We start from the raw sequence: 25,308 nt of genomic DNA on the forward strand, positions 1-25,308 counted from the left end.
TTTCAATAGACACATGGAATGAGAATAAGTCATGAAACAAATGTTATGACCTTCCAGGAACATAGAAATTCCTCGGAAGACTGCAACAAGAAAGTAACATAATTTTCCCATCATGTAAAATAGTTTTAAAATAAAACAAACATAAGCATATTATGAAAAGACATGCAAATGTTTGTGATCTTTTTACATTAGGATGGCTTCAAAGAAATGTTGCAGTTTTGATAGACTACTCCAGAGTCCCAGAGGAATTCACGTTCTGCCTTCCTTAGGGATACATGCAGAACCTCTGTAGAATTTTATGCTAAGTAGAGCTAGCATATCTTCCCAGAAGTGGATGCATTTCCATCTGTCAGTATTTTAAGTAGAGCAAGTTGGCAAATTAACTTAACCAGTAATTTGTAAGTATAAAGTGATCAAGTCGTGCTTTCTAATAAAAGCTGAAGAAAATGGGGCTGGAGAGATAGCTCAGTGCATAAGAGCACCTGTTGCTCTTGTAGAGGACTCAGGTTCCATTACCAGAACTCATGTGCTGGCTTACAACTGTCTATAACTGAAGGCGTAAGTCACAAACAATGCCACACCAGTTTGGAATTATGATTAATAGGGTGGTATTTATTTAAAGGGGAAAAAACTTACAGATCACCGTCCCAGACAACAGCCCTCTGTGCAGCCAGGAAGGGAGTCTAGTCCCCGGTGGGGCAGGAAGTGAAGAGAGAGACCGCTTTTATAAAGGGAGAGAGACCACGCCCCAATGGGCTGGTATCTCAGCGGCTATAGGCTGAGGGAGCGGAAGGACCTCCCACAACATATAACTTAAGTTTCAAGGGATCTAATACCCTCTTCTGACCTCCACCGGCACCAGGCATACACACAGTATACATACATAGATAGATACAGACAAATACTAATACACATAAAACAAAATTTAAAATGTGAAAAAACTAAACTGGAGGGAAAAATGGTATTTAGACTACATTTGTTTTAGCAATGCCTAACAAACGTGGTCTTCCTGGCATTATTTATAACTGTAGCGTAACAACTGCCATCTCCATCCTCGCTAGCAGCATCCTCAGCTTCAGACTGGAAGCGTTACCAGAAATGGTAGCTTCAAGTTGAGTGCAGTTGTGTGTGCTTTTAATCCCATCACTCAGACAATTGAGGCAAGAGAATCATGACCTGGAAGCTAGACTGACCCACATAGTAAAACTCCATCTCAAAACCCAAAAAAGTACTGAAGAATTGCTTGATATTAAATCTTACAAAGAGCCGGGTGGTGGTGGCGCACACCTTTAATCCCAGCACTCGGGAGGCGGAGGCAGGCGGATCTCTGTGAGTTTGAGGTCAGACTGGTCTACAAGAGCTAGTTCCAGAACAGGAACCAAAAAAGCTACGGAGAAACCCTGTCTCGAAAATAATAATAATAAAAAAATCTTACAAAGATAAAGAGGAAATTGATTGAATGGCATAAGCTTAAGAAGAAAACCCAGAAACTTGGAGTCTAATTATTTTCCTCATATTGCCAATTTTGTTAAACTAATTCTAGAAATTACTTTTTATGTCTTAAGGGAACTACCACTGGGTTAGACAACCAAAAACATTAAAAAGAGTGGATTTTAGGTGAAACACATGATTGCATAGAATTTACATGTGCATGCATTTTTTTTTTTAAAGAAAACTATGTTTTCCTCTGAACCTACTTGAGTATTTTGTTACTCTGGTAATTTGATCCCAGGTTTTATCTGCAGCATTTCTTATTGTATTTGTTGTTGCTTACAACACATAAAATTGCCTGGATCACCCAGCTCTACCCTTTCTGTAGAGTGCTTAAAGTACCCAGTTAACGGATGTGGTTTTCTGCTAGAAGCTATCAGTTTCAGAAAGGCTTGGTCTTTAGTCAGCCGCTGTGTGTCACTTCATATCAGCCTTGCTTCCTCTGATTGGAATGGTACAAAGCCCAAGGTGGCCTTCTCAACTGGCCAACACTGAGCTCCTTTCTCTAGGCAGCCTGGATCTCAAAATGGCGAGATAATCATCACCAGCTCCTTTTCTGTCTCCCTTTTAGTGAGGTTTCAAGCATAAATAACAAGCCTCCTAAGATAGTCAGAAAGCTTTCTAGACTTTACAGATGCTGGGTTGTTCTGGCCCATAAACCTCAACACATGAGTTTCTGTTTCTGCTGTGTCTCTGTTGCGTTTGTTCATAAGAACTGTGCTAGGTAGCATTCCCTGAAATCCTACCATTATAATTTTAAACTGAAAAAAAAAGTTGCATTCTGAAGGCTCCTACATTGGGAGTATAATTATGTAAGAAAAAAAGTATGCATTTTTGACTGAGTATAGGAGGGATAAAAAACATGAAAACAATCTGATTTGCAGGGGGTGGCAGGACTACAATGGAGGGTTGTTTTTCCCATTCCTTTCCGGTTTCACTAACATTCTCAGAGGCAATGAAAAGATCAAGTGAAATCTAGAACTTTTTGTGGGTGAAATCTTGGTCATTCTTCTGTCATCCAACATTTGCCATACATGGACAGTGCCTTCTTTTCCACATCACCTGAAAGAATAGATTCCACTATATTTTCAGGAGGGATCTGTGCCAAGAAAATCAATAAAGACATATTTGTACAGAGCCTAAAGTAGGCTGGCTTTATACAGGAATGTGTTGAGTTAATTGAAAAGGTTTTGGTTCAAGTTAGCCTGTTGGAGATCACATACTGTGAGTGTGAACTTCGTACAACCTTTCCAATACCTTCGGGAAGGCAGGAAATGGAAATATTGTGCTATATTGGCAACTAAATGGTCATTTATCATCCATGCTAAGTTTGGAGCTGAGGAGCCCGATTCAGAAAGTCTCTCAGGGCTTTTAAGAACAATTTCAAAGTCAAGTTGGTATATGTAGATTTTTCACAGCAGATTTGGGGAAGACTAAGAGATAACATCTGTGTATACTATTAGCACGGCCTTGCTAATAACAACTTTGGACTGTATTCACACCCCAAAAAGCTGCATTAAAATCCATTAAGCTTGAGACACCAACTGACAAAAGCAAGGAAATTCACAGTTAAAGGGGAAACACACCATATGTTCTTCAATACCTAAGAGCAACGGGGTGCAGTTGGAAAGTCATTAAAGCGGCACCCAGTTGTGCCTAGGTATTGGAGAACATATGGAACCTTTTCCTAGACGAGTGTAATTTTCCCTGCTCTCACTTGAATGCATGTGTTCGTCTTCACTTTTGGTCATATAGGTTTTTGTTTGTTTAATTTCCATAGCATGTAAAATAAATACCTTCTCATTTCCCGAAGTCAATACGGACACACTATGAGAACTGCCCCTCAGCCCCTGTTGCCTGATGGTTTCCAGTTATTCTTCCCTCCCAAAATACCTGCATTATTTGTACAGTTCCAGCAGTTCCCAGTGGCATTAAAAGCACCACCTCTCCTTTTCCCATCCTGATGATGCAGTCACGGCAGGGGCCAGCGTTTGCTCCTTCCACTAGCACATCCATGGGTTAAAAGTCCCAATAGCAAAAAAAGTATACACATTTGTGTTAAACTTCTCTTCCTTGTCCTCCTTTCCCCTCTCCCTCTTTCCCCCCTTTCCCTTTTCTCTTCTTTTTATATTTTGGAAACTAGACCCCACTATGTAGTTTAGGCTGGACTCCAATTTACCAATACTCCTTTTCCCAGAATGCTGAGGCTTAGGGTAGTGCCACCTTGTCTGACTTTAGTCTTACTCTTCTTTAATTTTTGAGATTATAATTTAATGGCACTTCTCTCCTTCCCTTTTCTCTCTCCAAGCCTTCCCATATACTGCCCACCTTTCTCTCTTTCAACTTCATGGATTCTTTTCCTTTAATTAATGTTACATACATATGTCTTTTTCCCAAATATACAAGCACAACCTTCTCAGTCCTTATAACGTTAATTGTATTTATCTGTTATTAGGATTGACCATTTGGTATCCGATAGCCAATTGGTGTAGTCTACCCTGGGGAACAGCTATTTCTGGTCTCAGTATTCTTCTTTGTCCACAGTCGAGACCTCATGAGCTCTCCCTCATCTACATTAGCATGTCTAATTATTCAATCATTCTTAGACAGCCCTGTTGCTGAGACTTTATGGATTTAGTTTCTGACATTCCTTGGAGACAAGATCTCACAACAAACTTACTGCTTCTCTGGCTTTTACAATCTGCCCGCTCACCTGTCCTCAATAATCCCTGAGTCTTTGGTGCAGGAGGTGTGTTGTAGATTTATCAGTTGGGACTGGGCTCTACAACTCTGTAATTTTATTGGTTGTGATTTACTGTAATGGTCTCCACCTATTGCAAAGAGACTTTTCTTTGGTGAGGGACACTCATTACACTCATTTGTGAGAATAAGGATAAATATTTAGAATGTAGTTGGGGTTTTTGCTGGTTCCATTAAGTGGTGGCTTCATGTTCTCCAAGATCCATGTCTTCACCAGTAGTTAGCTAGGCTTCCAGTACCAGACACGATTTCCTTCTAGTTGAATAGGTCTTAATTTCAATTAGAGAACTATTGGTTATTGCCAAGATATGAGTGCCACTGTTGCACCCTTAGGGATATGATGCCATGCTGGTTATTGTAGTTTGTAGGTCTGATAGCTGGGTAAGACTATCGGTTGCTTCTTGCCTTTTGGAAACCTGCACGGTGCCTTTTGGTACTATGACATCTTATATTCAGGGAGGTTTTTTAATGTCATATCCATGTCAGGTCCTTTTGGTCCTATGCATGAAGTGCATGGTATCGTCTGCAACAGGGACTTACCATCCACATCTTAGAGACAACCAAGGGCAACAACAGTGATCTATAATGTTTGGGGAGTCTCTTGGACAACCCAGAACAATAACTCAAAAGAGGGCTTCTCGTGCCTGCTGTTGGGGTTTTTGTCAGATTGTCTATGGTTCTTGGGAGAAGCATTGCCAGCCAAAGTGGGAAATTTTCATTTAAACTGTATATGTATGTGTATATATCAATTCACATGTATTATAGGTGTTTTTAGGTAGTTAAAGGTATGGTTCCTGATGACTTTTACAGGCATTCTTACTGTCACTTTACCCTCCCCCTCTTTCTGTACTTCTCTCCCTCCCTCTCATTCTTCCTATTTCCTCCTTCAGATCACTTGTACCCTGCTATTCCCTTCTCTATTGCCTGCCCCCAGCCCCTATAATGGGCCCTTCTGAGTCTCCTGGTTTCTGCAGTTACTCCAGATTATATACTCACCTCTAAAAATTAAGAGCTAAGAGCCTCCAATGAGAGAAGTCATGCAATGCTTGTCTTTCAGGGTCTTGGTTACCTCACTCAATGGGATCTTTTCTTGTTCCACACATTTACCTGAAAAGTTCACGATTTCGGTTTGTTTCTTTTTTTTTTTACAGTTGAATAGTATTCCATAGTGCAGATGTAACACATTTTCATTTTTCTATCCATCGGTTGAAGGACATTTTGGTTGTCCTCTTAGCTATTGTGAGTAGAGCATCAGTGAACCTGAGGAGGTAGCATGTCAAGCCCTTTGGGCAGAGGCCAAGGAGTGGTATAGATGGAGCAGATGGTAAATTTATTTTTAGCCTTTTTGGGATTCTCCACACTGATTTACAGAGTGGCTGGACCAACTTGCAATCTTACTAACAATGAATGAGGGCTCCCTTTTCCCAACTCCTCACCAGCCGTTTCTTGCCTGTTGCTTTATTGATCTTTGCAATTCTGACTGGTGCAATATGAAATTTCAACGTTGTTTTCATTGGCATTTCTCTTATTTCTAACACTTTAAAACATTTTTCTGATTTGAACATTTTAAAAATATATTTCTTAGCCATTTTTAGTTTTTATATTAAAAACTCTCTGTTCATATACCAGGCCCATTTTTGAATGGGTTGTTTGTTTTTTAATACTTCTTTTTTGAGTTCTTTTTACATTCTGGATATTAATCCTGTCAGATGTATAGGTGGCGAAGATTCTATGGGCTTCTTCTTCACCCAATTAATTGGTTCTATAGCTATACAGAAGCGTTTCAGTTTCATGAAGTCTCATTTGTTAACTGATGGCCTTAATTCGAGGGCAAATGGAGTCCTATTCAGAAAGTTCTTTCCTACACCTCTATCATGTAGGGCACTGCCTATGTTTTCTTCTGGCAGTTTCAGTGTTTCAGGTTTAGGTCTTTGATCCATTTGGAGCAAGGAGATAGATACTGATGTAATTTCATTATTCTACATGTGGACATTCAGTTTCTCAGCACTGTTTGTTGAAGGTGCTTTCTTTCCAGTTAATGTTTTAGAATCATTGTTATCTATTAGACGGCTATAGTTACTTTTATTCATGCTTGGCCCTTCTATTTTGTTCCATTTGTTTGCATGTCTGTTTTTGTACCAGTACCACATTGGTTTTGTTACTAAGGTTTTGTAATATATTTTGAGATCGGCAATGATAATCTTTCTAGCATTGTTCTTGTAAGTTTCATTAAAACTAAGGTTTTTAGCTACTAATTTTGGCAAAAGTCTTATCCAGTTTGAAATGAACACACGGTAGAAAAACTGACAGTGTACCCTTGTCATGGCATTATTTTATCCAGTTATTTAATCATTTAGTTGTGGACTGTCCAGCTATGGGCTAAGCATTAGGAATAAAATACCGACCTAAGTGCTGCTTCCACATTGCTCACCATCTAAATTGTTGACCATGTCACATGACATGTGCTCTTCTCTATATCATCAGCACTGAGAAGAGAGACCTAACCCATTACAGAGTTAAGAAACATGACAGAAAGTAACTACCATAACCAGGCAGAGGTGATACATGCTTTTAATTCCAGCACTCAGGAGGCAGAGACAGGAGGATCTCTGTAAATTCAAGGCCAGCCTGGTCTACAGAGAAAATTACAAGACAGCCAAGGCTACACAAAGAAACCCTATCTTGAAAAAACAACAAAAAAGAGAAGAAGAAAAGAAACAGTAACAACATATTGTTATTACAGCTCAAATTTATAATTAAATCAATTCATTATGGTCCACAAACTTTTATTGAGCACCTATAGCATGTCAGACACTAACCTAGGCATTGAGGATACTGGCACAGCTCCTCTAAATCTTAAACAGTGCAGTTTGGCTAAATGACTGGGCTATAAGACAGAGTGGAGAGAAGGACAAGGCATGCTTCATAATTCAGAAGTAGAGAAAACATAGACAGTCTATTTCCCAAAGTATGATTTGGTCAAATCAGTGTTTTACAAGCATCATTTTGCTAATTTCCTAGAGAGTGAGGGAAAACGGCTAGAATCTGATGGAAGATACTGAGTCCCTTGAGAAGAAAGGGCACATGGAGTAGAAGGGTATGGGGAAATATAAATGACAGAAGACACCAGTGCTGGGGGACAATGGCCTTATACTCTGTAAAGTTTTGTAAGTTGTACTGGTTTAATAAAATGCTGCTTGGCCAGTAGCCAGGCAGGAAGTATAGGTGGGGCAACTAGAATAGGAGAATTCTGGGAAGAGGAAAGCTTCAGTCTACAGTTGTCACCCAGACACAGAGGAAACAAGATTAGAAGGCCTCACTGATAAAAGGTACCAAGCCATGTGGCTAGCACCGACAAGAATTATGGGCTAATTTAAGATGCAAGAATTAATAAAAAGCCTGAGTTAATAGGCCAACCAGTTTATAATTAATGTAGAGCTCAGTGTGTTTCTTTGGGACTAAACAACTGTGAGATGGGGTAGGACAGAAACCTCTGTCAACACACCAGTACCTGGTGATCAATTAGATCTGGGGACAAGTAAGACTTGGCCATGACTGCGAGGTATGGAATTCATACAGATGCACTGACTCTTAGAGAAGGTGATCCAAACAAGAGCTTTCATCTTATCACTAAGAAACTGTGGTCATGCCAGGCATTGGTGGCGCACACCTTTAATCCCAGCACTTGGGAGGCAGAGGCAGACAGATCTCTGTGAGTTCGAGACCAGCCTGGTCTACAAGAGCTAGTTCCAGGACAGGCTCCAAAGCACAGAGAAACCCTGTCTCGAAAAAAAGAAAGAAAGAAAGAAAGAAAGAAAGAAAGAAAGAAAGAAACTGTGGTCAGGGCCAGTGAGATGACTATTCATGAGATGATGCCTGCTAATTGGACCAACCAGTCTTAGGAGGGAGGCTGGGGAACCTAGATTCGATCCCGGGGACTCAGAGGGTAGAAGGAGAGAAGTGACTCCAAAAGTCATCCTCTGGCCACCATATGCAGATGGTGGTGTGCACACATCCATAGACAGATGCATGCATCCACCAATAGATAAATAAGTACCTTTTTTACAAAGTAATTGGAGGCTTAGAAATTCACTAACTGGTGTCAAGTTAACCAATCTATTTATTTTGTGGTGCTGCGACATTTAGTACTAAGATTTCTTAGAAGTCAAAAGAAAACAATTCTGCAATAAATTTAACTTAAAATGTAGATAATTATAGCATAAGGTACTCAACACTGAAAAAAATGATTTCAAAATTCCCTTAACGTCTTGCATTTTTTTCTTTCTTTCTTTTTTTTTTTTTTTTGCCTTTTGGTCCCATCACAATGGATCTGAACTCTTTGCTCTCTACATATTCTTTTGAAAATTCAGGAATGAAAAAATGTGGCACTATGATAAGCTCATGCTACCACAACTATGAAATGCAAAAGTTTTATGTAGATAGTTACTTTGTGATTAAAATGTGAGCAGACTGTGCCATAGAGATACCACAGAATGAATAGCAATGAGCTGAAATTTCAGCTATTTCCTTCCCTGGGGCTCAGTTTCTTGTAAAATAGAGGAAACAAGACTGAGTGACTACTGAGGTAAATAACATTTGATGCAATCAACTCTGAAGAGCAGATATTTCAAACTATCTGTGGATTACTCATCCTTTCAGGAAGAATAAAGTTGTCCTCTTGCTTTCCTGACTTCAAACACCAGTTGGCCTCTAAACCATTTACGATGGGATCAACTCAGGGAAAAAAAGCTTGAGTTATAAGTTAAGAATTGTTTGGATCTACATATCTCTGTCCAGTGATAGTTTTGACACTGCTTCCTGAAACATGCCCTAAGGGATTTCTTTACAAGCTCTTTCAGTGGCTTCACAAACACAATAAAAACATCAAATATACTAGCACTTTGAGATAGCGCAGGTCCCCACTCACAAGGGGGTTACAAATTCCTCAATGTCTTGAATCATCCTCTTCAGTTTGAAAAACCTTATTAGAGGGGCTGGCGAGAGGGCTTAGTGATAACCGTACTTCTGTACAAGTATGAGGACCTGAATACATGGACCATGTAAAAATCCAGGCACACTGGTATGAGCCTATAGTCTCAACTCTGGAGACAGGAGAATCTGGTTCTCACTGTCCAGTCAGTCTAGCCAAATTGGTGAACTCCAGTGAGAGATAGTGACTCACGGAATAAGGTAGAAAGTGACTGAAAAGATACTCAGTGTTAACTTTTGCACCCCCCCCACACGCATACACACACACAGACATACACACACTCACACATGCACACACGCACACACACACTAACACACATATTTGGTAAATCAGGGCTATCTCCTCTGTATTAGTCAGGGTTTTCTAGAGTGACATAATTTATAGAATGTTATGAAGTATTGGATCTTATGATATATTAGAACAATTTACAGGCTACACTCCAGCTAATCCAACAGAGGCTGCCAGTGAATCCAGAAGTAGCTCAGTCCACGAGGCTGGAATCTCATCTGGTCTTCAGTATACACTACACTATGAAGAAGTAGGCTCTAATACCAGTGAAGGGATGAATTTGCTATGGAGAGCAAGCAGGTAACAAGTAATAGCTTCCTTCTTCAATGTCCTTATATAGGTTGTCAGCAGAAGGTGTGGCCCATATTATAGGTAGATCTGCCCACTGCAAGATTCGGATTAGAAGTGGACGTTCCTACTTCAATTTAAGAAAAAAAAACTCACTAATGCAGCCTTTATTTTTGGATTTTAGTTCAGTTCAGATGTAGTTAAGTTAACAACTAAGAATAATCATGGTTCTCCTCCACAACTTTTTCTATATTGCTCTCTGAGGTCAATGGCTCTCCAGCAGACAGTCTAGTGTGTTGTTATATAAATTGTGACCCGTCTTAGAAGAGGAAGATACATGTGTTTAGTCAGTATTTATGACAAATGTAAAATAACACCTATTTCATCTTCCAAGTATACTTTTTTTCCCAAATACCCATTTCCTCTTCCATTGAACACATGCTATTCATTGCTTAGGATGGGTGGGGTGGTGTTTTAGGTATACCACAGAATAAAGAAATCATTGATCGATTTAAGCATCAAACTACATTTTGTCCAAGTACATAGAAAAATACTCACCTTGAAAGTCAGGCTATGCTGAAAAATTGAAGACTTTCTAATCCTCTTTTTAGAAAATATTTTATGCATGTGTATGCATGCCAACATGCATGTACAGTGTGTGTGCTCCTGCTGTCCTCGGAGGCCAGGAGAGGGTTGTTGGATGCCCTGAACCTGGAATTATGGATGTTTATGAGGCACCATGTGGGTGTTGGGAACCAAACCCAGGTCCTCTGCTAAGAGCACCAAGTGTTCTTAGCCACTAAACTTTCTCTCTAGTGCTTCCAGACCTCTTTTTAAAAATACCATTGCCCTGCAAGAATTAAAAATTATAAGGACAAAGTTTTATAAGTATTCACAATGTAAAAGACTGTGTGTGTGAGTCCTGGAAACAGAGCTCAGCAGTAGGGCATTTGCCTAGTACATGAGGTTCTGCAGTCTGGATTTGCACTAACAGAACCAGGGTCAGCCAGTCAGAGTAATGCTTTGTAAAGAAAGGTTATACACCAATAAAGCAGAAGAATCATACTTGGGTGAAATGAGGAGTTGATGGAGGGGTATAATTCAAATAAATGATACAAAGTTAGAGATGCCTTATCCTTGGGAAGGTCAAACAAGAACCCTAGATATCTGCCATTTTACTTTTACTCAGAAAAAACAGAACATCCTGGATGCTATGTAGCTTTCAATGCCCTATACAGCAAATATAACATCGAGTGTGGCAGCATCAGCCAGAGAGCTATCCTTGCAAAGATACTACCTGTAAGTGTCCCATAGCTCCTGGGAGACTTGATGGACTGGGAAATGTCTGGTGCAGTATGAAGACAAGCAGCAATCAGACAATGAAAGGATGCTGGACTGTGGACCAGGATGCTACTGGGGATAACAGTCATAACACTGCAATGATCTTCAGCAGGATGAGGAATGTTCCAGAAATCAAGATGCAGATTTTGTTCTGCTGATCATATCACCACATATAAACACTTATCCACATACTAATGCATTCATGGGAGATAGAGAAAGGAAAAGACCCTTCCCCTTGGCTTAAGAACGAGTACTAACATTGGCAGAGAGTGTGAAATCAGAAGGAAGTGAATTGTTTTTAGTGTCCAGATTGAGCTTCCCACTATCAAGGAAACCAGCAGTACTAAAACAAAATCAGATAATGTATTGGTTACTTTTCTCATTTCTGTGAGAAAATATCTGAGAAAAGCAACTCAAGGAAGGACTGGGCTTTCAGTTTGAGCAGTTGCTGTCTAACACGGCATAGCAGGAAGGCACAGCCATGGAAAGGCAAGGGCAAGGACACGCTGCATTCGCATTCAGAAAGCAGGGAGAGAAGAGCATTGGTGCTTGGCTCATTCCTTGTATTACATACAGAAGCCTTGTTCATAGACTAATGCCATCCACATTCGAGGCGAATATGTCCTTAGATAAAACTCTAGAAACATCCTCATAGACACCCTGAAGTGTATCGCCCAGGTGACTGTAAATTCAGTCACCTTGACAATGAAGATTAATCATGGCAGATCAGTTTTTGCTTTGATCAAGTATAATATATGAGGCCTATTAATCTTCTTCAAAGACCTTTAAATGCCATTGTACTGGCTTGTTCAAGCGCTGTTTCTGTGACAAACACCGCGACCTCCCCAAGTGAGGTCAGGCTCTTCAACATTCTTGCAAATCACCTTTGATATGAAGCAAGGCTCATGGAGAAGATGGCCACTCCATCCTCATCTCTAGTTCTGTGGTCTCTCTTCTTTATTAGCATAATTCCTCAAAACAGGTGTAATTGTAGATCATAAGCTCTAAGGAGTGACCAACTTTCATTGAAGCACTGAGGTTTATGCTTCCTTCATGGCAAAAACAAGAGAGAGAGAGAGAGAGAGAGAGAGAGAGAGAGAGAGAGAGAGAGACAGAGAGAGACAGAGAGAGACAGAGGAGATAACCAGACATTTTAAAGAGTCAAACCAGTATGCTCTTTGACTGGTGGCTAGCTAGCAATGGAGTTCTCCCTAACTGCTAGGGTTATTGAGGGAGACCTCTGAAACAATAGAAAATGCCAGGCAAGTCTCTTTTTATTTATTTATTTATTTTTATTGAGAAAAGGAGAAGAAAAAAAAACAAGTTTCTACCTCCTCCCAGCCTCCCATTTCCCTCCCCCTCCTCCCACCCTTCTCCCCCTCCTCCCACCATTCTCCCCCTCCCCCCACTCCTTTCCCCCTCCCTCTCCAGTACAAAGAGCCATCAGGGTTTTCTGCCCTGTGGTAAGTCCTAGGTCCTCCCCCCTCCGTCCATATCTAGGAAGGTGAACATCCAAACTGGCTATGCTCCCACAAAGCCAGCACATTAAGCAGGATCAAAACCCCGTGCCATTGTCCTTTGCGTCTCATCAGCCCTCATTGTTCGCCATGTTGAGAGAGTCCAGTTTTATCCCATGCTTTTTCAGTCACAGTCCAGCTGGCCTTGTTGAGCTCCCATTAGATCAGCTCCACTGTCTCAGTGGGTGGGTGCACCCCTCGTGGTCCCGACTTCTTTGCTCATGTTCTCCTTGGGCAGCTGAGGATAGGGAACCTGAAATGACCCTATCCTAGAGCAATAATGACGAATATCTTGCATATCATCATAGAACCTTCATCTGGTGATGGATGGAGATAGAGACAGAGACCCACACTGGAGCACTGGACTGAGCTCCCAAGGTCCCAATGAGGAGCAGAAGGAGGGAGAACATGAGCAAAGAAGTCGGGACCGCAAGTCTCTTTTTAAATCTCACTCAACACTCTAGAAATGCTGTCATGAGGCCATGGATAACTGTTGTCCCCTTTGAAATAATAAAATTTTAGTCATTTTAAGCTGTGTTTGTCAACATGGTATATGGTGCTCTAGAATTATTTTATTATTCTTTCAGTACTGTAATAGTATAATAACTTAGAGACTTAATAGCTAAGCTTAACAATGGTACGTGGTTGCCTACTGAGAAATACTAGTATTTTGCTTTTGATAAGATATTTTTTGTCATTCCTTATGGGGGCAAAAACATTATTTGGGATATTTACATAGCAATATATTTTATTGCAATGTGGCTAACCTTTCAACAGTAACAAATCCAGGGAAAAGAACAGCATATTTCTAGCATAAACATTGATATTTGGAATTCGAACAGAAAGATCTCCATCATTTTTCAAGCCGCCAACCATGTCAATGCTGAGAAAAAAAGTCTGTGTATGTATGTGTGCGTGTGAATATGCACTTGTATAGAAGCCTGTGGATTGATGAGAGCGTCCTACAAATATATGGATTTATACATTGCTAACATGAACGGAAACATGTTTAATGGCACTGTTAGCCAGAGTGCAGCGGTAGGAGGCAAGAGTCATATATACTAGCACAACCCATGCAATGTTTCACCTTTGTGTACATTTTTCAATCCTAAAACAGATTTACTTGAGATTTTAAGACTTTATTAAGGTCAAAATGATTACATTAAGTTCATAGACACGTTTGTTATATTAATTGAGCCATAAATTCTGGCCGTCTGCAAACACATTTGAAAACAAGCATCAGCTGGTTTCCATTGCCATAATAGATCAGAAAATCTGCCAGTAAGTCTGTTTGCAGCTCTTAAAAGTGGCAGAACAAAAATGTGTTTTGCGCTATCGACAATTACCTGAGAAAACAACTGGATTTTGTAAATGGGTTTGTTTATATTCTCAATATTCTCCTTTGCCCTCCGTCTGCTGTTGTCATCCACTGCCCTCAGCCCCCAGCTACTCAGTCATGTGTGTCACAGATAACCACCGCTTGAAAAACTCTTCTGTCCTCTTTCTTACTAAAATGGAATAAGCAGAGTATTAGCCTTTTTCAAAATGATTTGATATCGATAAAAAAGGGAAAATAGTGGATCTAGAATACATTTGGGTTTTCATTAAATTGTATACAAATAAATGCATAATATGTGCAAATGTACCTTCAATTTCTCCAGTATTAAGAAAGTATTCTCCTTTAATCCCAGCACTCAGGGAGGCAGAGGTAGGCAGAGCTCTGTGACTTTGAGGCCAGCCTGGAATACAGAGTAAGATCCAGGACAGCTAGGGCTACACAGAGAAACCCTGGCTCGAAAAACCAAAAAGAGAGAGAGAGAGAGAGAGAGAGAGAGAGAGAGAGAGAGAAGGAAAGAAGGAAGGAAGGAAGGAAGGAAGGAAGGAAGGAAGGAAAAATTTTTTACTTGGAAAGTGTCATTAGTTCCTACAAAATTCTATATCTTGCCCTCCGCCGAGAGGTAGTAATTATCGTACATTTTGTGTTTACCACCCATCTCCTTTTTGGCAGTGTTCCACATACATTTACGTAATTTAACGATGTATTGTTGAGTTTTCGACATTTCCAACTCTTTAAAAAGTAGCAATAATACATTCTGCGATTTTTTTCTCTTTATATTATGCTTCCAAGATTCATGAGTTATAGCATGGAGCTAGAGTTAAACTACTTTTGTGGAAGTATTCTATTTATATATCTATATGTGTATTACATACATTAAATATCTGTGAGCTATTATCGTTTTTATTGCCATTATTGTTGTCATTTTCTTTGGCGTTGACAACTAAACCTAAGCTTTGGGAGCTGCAAGCATATAGTACTCTACCACAGATCTATATACCGTAAGGTTAACACTTTTTATGTTATTAGTATAATAGTGTTCTTTGTGGATATGAAGTGTGCCCAAATTTAGGACAAAATAATTCTTCAGAAAAGGAAATAGATGTCTGTTACTCATTCTGCTAGGTTTACAACTGTGAAATAGTTACTTCCTTGTGGTTTCAATTTATGACTCTTTTACTATAAATGGAATTGAAAAACTTTTCATATATTTATTACTCACATTTCCTATTCTATTCTGTTATATAAATTTACAGCTGATTGTTACATATTACCTTTATCATATTACCTTTGGTCAATCTTATTAATTTTTGTAATTTATCTGCATGCTTTGATTTTTGTACATAGACAATTATATGACCTATGAATAAAAAGAACTGTTTTTCTTTTCTTATCTCACTTGCTATGATTGCCAATAGGATATAGAATAGAAGTTGTGATTGCCAGAACCTTTTCCTCTCAGTTGCAAATGGGAATTCTTAGCCATAAACACAACAATAATAATGCACTTTTTTACTCTTTAAATACATTTTCTGTGGTCTAGTCTCTTCCTTTTTCTAACACTTTTAAACTAAATGGCTGTTGCCTTTTGTACTAAATGACCATTGAATCTTTCTTCTATTGAAATAATATTCTTTCAGTGTGGGAAGTTATAAAAATTAATTTCCTAAAGTAAACCAATTACGACTGTAGAATTATATAAATTTGTAGTGATATTTCATTTGTATTTTAATAAATAAAGCTTGCCTAAAGATCAGAGAGTAAAACAGCTACACTGATCGCCCTTACAGATTAGGAAGTGGTGACATATACCTTTCATCCTAGTAACCACACTAGTTTGCCATAAAAACTGACCAGTCGTGATGCACACCTTTAATCCCATCCCTAGAGAGGAATATAAAGGAATATAAGAGGGGAAGAGACAGCTCTCACACACAGTCTCATTTTGAGATTCCTAGTGACAGGATTGCCATTTCAGACTGAAGTAGAGGTAAGAGCCAGTGACTGGCTGTAGAAGGGCACTTGTTCTTCCCTACCTCCCGGCTAGCTTAGACCTGAAATAACCACACAGAAATTGTATTAATCAAAACATTGCTTAGCCCATTAGATATAACTTCTTATTGGCTAACTCTTACATCTTAATTAAACCCATTTCTATTAATCTGTTTTTTGCCACATGGCTGTGGCTTCCTGGCAATGTTTTGGCATGTCTGACTCTGGCTGCAGCTCCATGACATCTCTCTGATTCTGCCTTCTTCCTCCCCTCATTCAGTTCCATCTCCCCGCCTACCTAAGTTCTGCCCTGCTATAGGCCCAAAGTAGTTCTTTATTCATTAATGGTAATCACAGCATGCAAAGGGGAATCCCACATCAGCTGGCTGTTCTGTTTTTCTTTTTTGTTTTGTTTTGTTTTGTTTTGTTTTGTTTTTCGAGACAGGGTTTCTCTGTGTAATTATCCTGGCTGTCCTGGAACTAGCTCTATAGACCAGGCTGGCCTCGAACTCACAAGTGCTGGCATTAAAAGTGTGCACCACCACCGCCCTGCAACTATTCTGCTTTTCATGCCTTCAGGTTGAACCCCAACTTCTGTCTCTGGGATTTTATTAATTGTGCTACATAAACTTGGTTATGAAGCATTATCCTTTTTATGTTTTGATCAATTTATCTATCAAATACTGTGCTTAGGATTTCTATGTAGACAGAATTTTCTGTCCCACCTGGTTCCATAGCCCTTCAGTCCCAAAGAAACACGTAGAGGCTTATAACAATTATAAACTCTTTGGCATACTAGCTCAGGCTTATTATTAATTAGCTCTTACAATGTAAATTAACCCATAATTCTTGTCTATATTTAGCCATGTGGCTTGGTACCTTTTCTCAGTGCAGCATTCTCATCTTGCTTCCTCTGTGTCTGGGTGGTGACTCACTCTGTGCCTTTCCTCTTCCCAGAATTCTCTTAATCTGGTTCCCCCACCTATACTTCCAGCCTGGCTACTGGCCAGCCAGTGTTTTATTAAACCAGTATGAGTGACAAATCTTTACAGTATACAAAAGCACTATCCTACAGTATTTTTGAATATATATTTACTTATTTATGAATGAAAATCATCTATAATTTTCCTTTCATGACATAGCATAATGAGTTTGTAAGCAGTCCTTCTTTTTCTCAAGTTTGGATTAATCTATATAAAATTGAGATCATTTGTCCCTTCAATACTTTTATAGCTAAATAAAAATTACTTTATATTTATTAATTTAGAGATATGAAATGAGTATACATTTATTACTTTATTAATTTCAGAAGAATTTTTAATTATTCTGATCCCTTCTCTTTTATCTTCATGAGTGCTTTGCTTGTATGTTTATATGCACACTTACATGAATTTCTGGTGCCCTAGGAGGTCAGAAAAGGGAGTTGGGTCCCCTGGAATTGGCATTATGGACATTGTGAACCACCATGTTTGTGCTGGGAAACAAATTGGGATACTCTGCAAGAACAAGTATCTTAAACACTTAACCATCTTTCTAGCTCCTTATCTATTTGCTTGTTTGGTTGGTTTTGTTTTTTGAGAATCTTGCTGTGTATCTCCGGCTGGTCTGGAACCCACCATGTACATCACATTGATCTTGAACTCACAGAACTCTGCATACCTCTGCCTCTTAAGTGCCAGGATTAAAAGTATATGCTACCATGCCTGGCTGACCTTTTAATTCTATGGAGAAGTCTCACTTTGTAGCCCAGGTTGGAATGTAACTTTCTATGTAGATCAAGCAGTCAACCAGTGTGTGATTCTTCTGCCTCTGTCTTCTAAATACTGGGATTACTGGAGTAAGCTACCACATCTAGCTCCTGTTTTCATTCTTGATATTGCTTATTTGTGTTTTCTGCCTTTATTTTTATTATACTTATAAATTAAACTTTTCAAAGTACAAGTGTTGACTTTATTGACTTACTTCAGCCAGTATTTGTTTTCTATTTCATTGACTCCTGCTTTTATCTTTATTCTTTGCTTCATAACATTTCCATTGTATTTAACTTACAATTCTTTATTTAAAATTGGAACCTAACTCATTGTTATTTAATCTATATGACACCAACATTCTAGATCACAAATTTCTATATAAGTACTGTTTTAACTGTATCTCATGCATTTGGATATTGATTTGATTAATTAGTATTCTGTGCTTATATTTGGTTTTATTTTTGCTTTTGTTCTGTGAATTAATTATAAAGAATTGCAACCAGACATAATGGTTCATGCATTTAATCCCATCACTAGGGAGGCAAAGAAGTCAGACCTCTGAGTTTGGTCTACAGCCTGGTCTACAGAGCAAGTACCAGGATAGCTAGGGGTACTCAAAGAAACCATGTCTTGAAAAAGAAAATAGAATTGCTTCCTAATTTTCAGCTGTTTTTCTAGCTTCATTACAGATTTTTTTCCCTCTAGGTTAAATCTAGTATAGGTAGTCATAGTTTCAAAATGAGATCATTAATTTTATTATTTAAATTTGTAATACATGATTCTTTTTTTTAATGACAAAAAATTATATGACCCTAACAGAACCAAAGTACAATTTCTGTTTTTAAATTCTAGTTTCACACTGAGGAAGAAATATGTGATGTTTGTCTTTCTCTGTTTTTGGCCTTTTTTCACTTAACATGATGAGCTCAATTACCTTTGTGACTGAATAATATTCCACTGTATAAATAGACTTTGCTATATTTTTGTATCAGTTTATCTGTTCATAGGTCCTTGAGATGATTTCATAGCTTGGATTTATCAAAAACATCAAAATAAGCATAGATGTGCCAGTATGACTTTGTTACTTTGAGGTATATGCCCATGAAGAGTAGAACTGTAACATATAATAGCTTCTATTTTTAGTTGTCTGAGGACCTCCACAATGATTTCTATAATGCCTGTATTAACTTAAACTTGTGCCAGTGGGGTATAAGAGCTCCATCTCCCCCACATACTTGCCAGAACTTTTCAATTTTTTAAATAATAACTCTTCTGCCTAGGGTGCAATGGAATCACAGTATGGATTTAAGTTGTATTACCTTGACAGATAAATATGTGGAGTCGTTGTAATATGGTATGTCGTATGTAATATGGCCATTCATGCTTCTTAATTGAAAAGTATATTTTCTTATTATTTTTCCATGTATTAACTTGATTACTTGTTCTTTTGTAACATAATGTATATATATATATATATATATATATATATATATATATATATGGGAATATGTGTGTTTGTGGGGTATGTATGAGTTGTGTGTGTGTGTAACTGTGTGTGTTTGTACATGCTGCTGCGTGTGCAAATGTTGTGGAGGCCAGAGATTGACACTGGGTGTCTTTTTAAAAAGATTATTATTGTTGTTTGTCTGTGCATGATGTGGGGGGGGCATGCATACCACAGTACACATGTGGATATCAGACGGAAATGCTGAGGAGTCAAATCCTTCTTTTCACAGCCACATGAGCCCAGTGACTGAAGTCAGCTCATGTCGCATGATGAGTCATCTCACTGCAATATGAACAATGTGCTTTTGAATGAGTAGCATGTCACAAAAGAAACCAAAGAGGAAATATAGAATTTTGTAGACTCAAACAGTGCTAGAAAGACAATATGCCAGGCTCTGTGGGTTATAAGAAACACAGTTCAAAGAGAGAGGTTTATAGATATGAATACCTACATTAAAACAGAGAGATCTCAGTTAAGTAAGTACCCTAATGATGCTTCTCATATTCTTAGAAAACCATGAAAAAGGCAACTCAAAACTATTGGAATGAAAAGAATAATAAAAATCAGCGCTAAAATTTCATGTAATGGAGAAGGAAAAAAGAAGAAAAATAATTTGTGAATCAAAGAATTGGTTTTTGAAAAATAAATAAGAATTTCTTCCTTGGAAAAATAAATACGCCATAGTAATAAGAAAGGATAGAACACCCAAGTAAATAAAGTCAGAGGTCAACAAAAATTTGTATTCCTGCAACTTGAATCTATAAGCTAATTTTTAATTTATTTTTATGCACATGGATGTTCTGTGTACCACATACATACAATACCTATTGAAGTCAGAAGAGTGTGCTTGATACCCTGAGGCTGGAACCATCATGTGGGTGCTGGAAATTGAACGCTGGTCCTCTGGAAGAGTATCCATTCAGAGCTCTTAATTGCTGAGTCTCTATTCAGCCCTCATTAGAGAATATTTTGAAAAATTATATGCTGAAATTGAATTAAGAAAGTATAAAAATTCCTAAATTCATCTACAACAAGCAATATGAGTATAGCATTAGTAAAAAGTCTCCCAACAAAGAAAAGCCCAGCAGTAGATGGATGAATTTCCAACAGAATTTTATGAGACTTTTAAAGAACTAATAACTCCTTTCTCCTCCTTCTCTACAAGATTCGCAAACTCTGTCCAGTGTTTGGCTGTGGGTCTGTATCTGTCTCCATCAGTTGCTGGATGACGCCTTTCTGATGACAATTGGGCCAGGCACCAATTGCCCAACCTTAATACATGGGGAGTTGCTTAGTCTTACTGCAACTTGATATGCTATGTTTTGTTGATACCCATAGGAAACCTGCCCCTTCCTGGATGGAGACAGAAGACAAGGTGATTAGGAGGTAGGAGGGGAGGATGGGGAAAAGAGACCGAGAGAAGAGGATGTGAGAGGGAGACTGTGGCCAGAATATAAAATAAATAGATGAATAAAAAGAAAGAAAAGAACTAATAATTATGTTCCTAAAATGAATCCATGAACTAAAAAGAGAGGGAATGTTTCCAACTGACTTCTACAAAGTCAAAGTCAATATGACTCTAAGACCAATACCTGATAAGTGTACCCCCAAAAAAGAAAATGAGAGATCAACGCCTTTGATGGCTATATATGTAAAAATTCTCAATGAATTACTACCAAATTAAATCCAACAACACATACAAAGAGTACACATGGCAATCAAATTTGTTTCATACCAAGGATGTAAGGACAGCTCAACATATATAAATCAATAAGCTTAATACAGAACATAAATGGAATCAAAGATAAAAATCATATGAGCCTCTCGATAGAAACAAAAAAAAGCCTTTGATAAAATTCAACAACCCTTCATGATAAAAGCCTTGAGTAAACTGGTTTAGAAGGGTTATTCCTCCACATATTAAATGCTATATATAAAAAAATCCATATCCAGCATCTTAATGAAGGAAACTTCAAGCATTTCCTCTAAAAGCAAGAACCCAACCAGCATGTCAGCACTCTTCAACATAGACCTTGAAATTGCAGTCAGGGAAGTCAAAAGAAAGAAAAGAGATACAAACAAGAAGTTAAATTATCTTGGCAAATTCTGATTTCAAAAATAGAAAAACTAAAGGCTCTTAGAACTGGCAAATTCAGCAAAGTAGGAACATAGAGAATTAATTCATAAAAAAATCAGAGATTTCCTATACACCAATATTTCCTGATTGTGTGTGTGTGTGTGTGTGTGTGTGTGTGTTTTGTTTGGGTTTTGTTTGCATTTGAATTTGGTGGGGAAATGACTGGTTTTGCTTTCTTTTCTTTGTTGCTGTTGTTTGTTTGTTTGCTTGTTTGTTTTAGGAAAAAGGATCTTGCTACGTAGCCCCAGCTTGTCTGGAATGTTTTATGTGACCCTAGCTGACTTCAAACCCTTGATCTTGCTACATCAGCCTCCGGAGTGTGGGGCTGACAGGTGTGAGCCATCACATCTGGCTCTTCCTGATCGAAAAACCGCCCTTTGATCCTTATTTGCCATGAACTTAAGATTATTGTTTTGACATGTATATTTCATTTAGAACAATATTTTCTCACTTTGAAGAAAGAAAATAATGGGAAAAATATTGTCTGAGAAGTACAAATACTTTTTAAACAAAACAGGGTGTCCTAAGGATGCATAAAAGTTTTATTGTGGCAAAAATGAACACACGGAAAAATAAATTACCATCTTTACCCTTTTAAATGCACAGTCCAATAGTGTTGAGTATACTCACATTATTACAAAACAATTCTCCAGAACTTATCATCCTGCAAACTGAAAATTCTGTGGCCATTATACAACCATTCCATTTATCTAATCTCCCTTGTCTCTGGTAACTATCATTCTACTTTCTGTTCTGATGACTCATTGTTTTAGATGCCTCATATATGGAAACCATACAGCAATTGTCTTTGTCTGGCTGGTTTTATTTCACTTAATATAATAGCATCATATTTATCCATGTTTTAGCAGAAAATAGAATTTCCTTTATCTTTAAATTTTGATAATATTACATTGCATGCGTAAACACATTTGTTATCCATTAATTAATCCATGAACATCTAGTCTGAAAGAAGCCAACCATTTCCCTCTACATGTCATCACAGTGGTACCAGAGAGGCCGTAGCATCTCAGAATAATAAGTGCATGCACAAGCGCTCCAGAAAGATAGCATGTGGACTTGGCTAAAGCAGCCCCTTCCTGGCCCTTCCTCTCTAGAGCTTATGGGTCTTTTCCACTGTGATGCCTACTTTAAAGGTGGTTTAGTTTAGTAACAGTTGACTACCATCTCTGAGCACTATGTGCTGAAAGACTTCCTTGCCTATTTGTGCTAGCCATTCGAGCAAGAATCATGTCTAGTTCCATTATCTCAAATAATACACTAAATCACCTTCGAGAACTGTATTTAAAAGATCCTAAGACTCACATTGTACAACTCCAAAATCATCGTGTGTTTTGTAATCAACAGCATCTCACAATTCCTATTGTCTACACAGTATGGAAAAGTAGCTATCATCTATGTGTGTGCATATTCAATCATACTTGTTGGTGGCTTTGTCACGTCTTTGGAGTTTATATACAATGTCAGTACCAAGGTGGTGAGGGTTTTTTAAAACAATGTAAAGGTTTTTCAAACTAGCCAGACTGGCTATTTTAATAAAAGAAAATGTATTATGCCTGCTGACAGGTCTAAAAACAGAGTAGCAGAGTGAAATGGCATATTGGCAAAATAAATATCCCTGGTGGAATTTACACAGTTCTGTATTTTCTTACACAATGATGAATGATTGACAGGATCTAAGAAAAAGATGTCTGCAAAAAGAAAATTATATAATATTTTAGTACGGTTACATGCATAATCAAAGGAACTGAAAACAGGAAAAGTCTCAAAAGTTTCCACCTAAATCCAAGCAGTTTTAAGCAGACAATGAAAGGTCTACATGGCGAACCCATACATTGCCAGCATTACTGATATGGCCATTATGTATTTAGAATTATTTTTCCTTCTTACTGGCTTAGTAGCATATAAAATGATGATTTGTCAGATGAGATGGCACCAAGTGCATTGTCCACAGCTCTGAGGCTAATAAAGAAAAAAAAAAAGAAAAAGAAAAGGAAAATAATCTCATGCCAGGTCTATCCACATTCCTAGGCAGCATGTTTTAGATGATTTTCATCATGTAACTTCCCTTTATCAAGCCTGTAAGCATTCCTTTTACTTTATAAGCAAAATGTGAACAGTAGACTCCTTGATTTTCACCTATGCTTGTATGCTCTGTGAGTTTCTATGTAGCAAGTGCTCTCATGTGCTTGCAAAGGTCGAAAATTGCTGCTGGAGCTCCCATAACAATAGGTAGTTATGAGCGGATCTGGGCGCTGGGGACCAAACTAGAGTCCAGTACAAAAGCACAAAGTACTCTGAAGCACTAAGCTATCTCTCCAGACACTAAGCATTCCTTTGTAAATTAAATACTGCCTAGGTTCTCATAAAATAAAAAAAATGATTTTTAACATTCATTTATCGGTCTGTGTGTGAGCATGTGTACATGCTTGCATACACTCACAAATGAGTGTGCCCATATGTGGAGATCAAAAGACACCCTATGGGAGTTGACTCTTTTCTTCCCCAAAGAGGGTGTCAGGAATTGAACTGAATTAAACTCAGGCTTGGCGACAAGTGCTCTCCACATTTAGCAATGACCTCTCCCCTATATATTTGGCAATTTTGAGATTTGTACTAGTTAGCTTTCCTCATTGTGTGTCACAATACAAAGCTGACAGTATTTAGCTTTACTCGTTACATATCACAAAACTATCTGAGAAAACAACTCAGAAGGAGGGGGTGTGTTTTAGGAGGTGCATAGGATTCATTCCAGCCTTCCTTGGCCTTAATGTGCTTGCAGATAAACTTATGGAACAGTGAAAACTTACATCACAAACAGGAGGAAAAGGACAGTGGACCCCCTATAACTTTCAAAATACACGCCCTATGACCTGGTTCCTCTTAAACTTTCTACCCCCTCCCCCACACACCACACACACACACACTCAGAACCACCAGCTGGGGACTAAGTATTCTACACTTGAGCTTATGAGAGACATTTCAGAACCAAACCATAACAATAACTAGTTAGGGGATAATTATAACTCCTTGAAAGAAGCCTCCAAAACAATGCCAAGAGTCACCTGAATTAAGAAAAATGATTAAACTGAAAGAATAGCTAATTTTGACCATCAGACATAGCAGAAAAACAAATTCTCCCCGCTTTAATTCCCCCTCCAAACAACAGTGAACATGCTATGTGCTGGATTTCACAGAAATGTAAAATGGTAGCACACATCTAAAAATTAAAACATTGCTCTGTACAGTCATATCTCATGATCCATGTTAACCTGGTTTATTCTATGCACTTAGAATCTGTTGTTTTAAGAGGCAAGAAAAAGTCTAATAATGATTGGTAATCATGGTTTTATTAGTAGCAAATCATGTGGTATTTAATCACTTGGTAAACCTTCACAGCTTCATTCCACTTGATCCCCACAGACACACCTAACAATGGAGAGTCTTGAAGCATCATGCGAATTCAAGTCTTTACTTAACTATGAGTTCAGCTTTCAACTGGGTGACTTCAGGCAAATCACTTCTTTTCCATGAGCCTTGTTTTTCTTGATAGTAAAATTAAGATGTAATAATGCATGTCTTGATAGTTGTTATGAGAATGGAATAAGATACTACATGGAATACAATTTGCTCTCTTTTATTGTGATTTCCAAGACAGGGCTTTTCTGTGTAGCCCTGGCTGTCCTGGAGCTCACTCTGTAGGACTAGGTAAATTAGGTTAACCTCAAACTCAGTGATCTGCCTGCCTCTGCCTCCTAAGTGCTGGGATTAAAAGCATGTGCCACCATTGCCTGGCACTACTTGCTCTTAAAGGCTTGATAAATATTAATCTACTATTGTTAGTAACAAAACAAACCTATGCAGAAATAAACAATTTTTTTCAAATAGGAAA

Source organism: Microtus oregoni, unplaced genomic scaffold, assembly GCF_018167655.1.
Source record: "Microtus oregoni isolate MIOR12 unplaced genomic scaffold, Mior012 000052F_ref0000163, whole genome shotgun sequence".
Lineage (NCBI taxonomy): Eukaryota > Metazoa > Chordata > Mammalia > Rodentia > Cricetidae > Microtus > Microtus oregoni.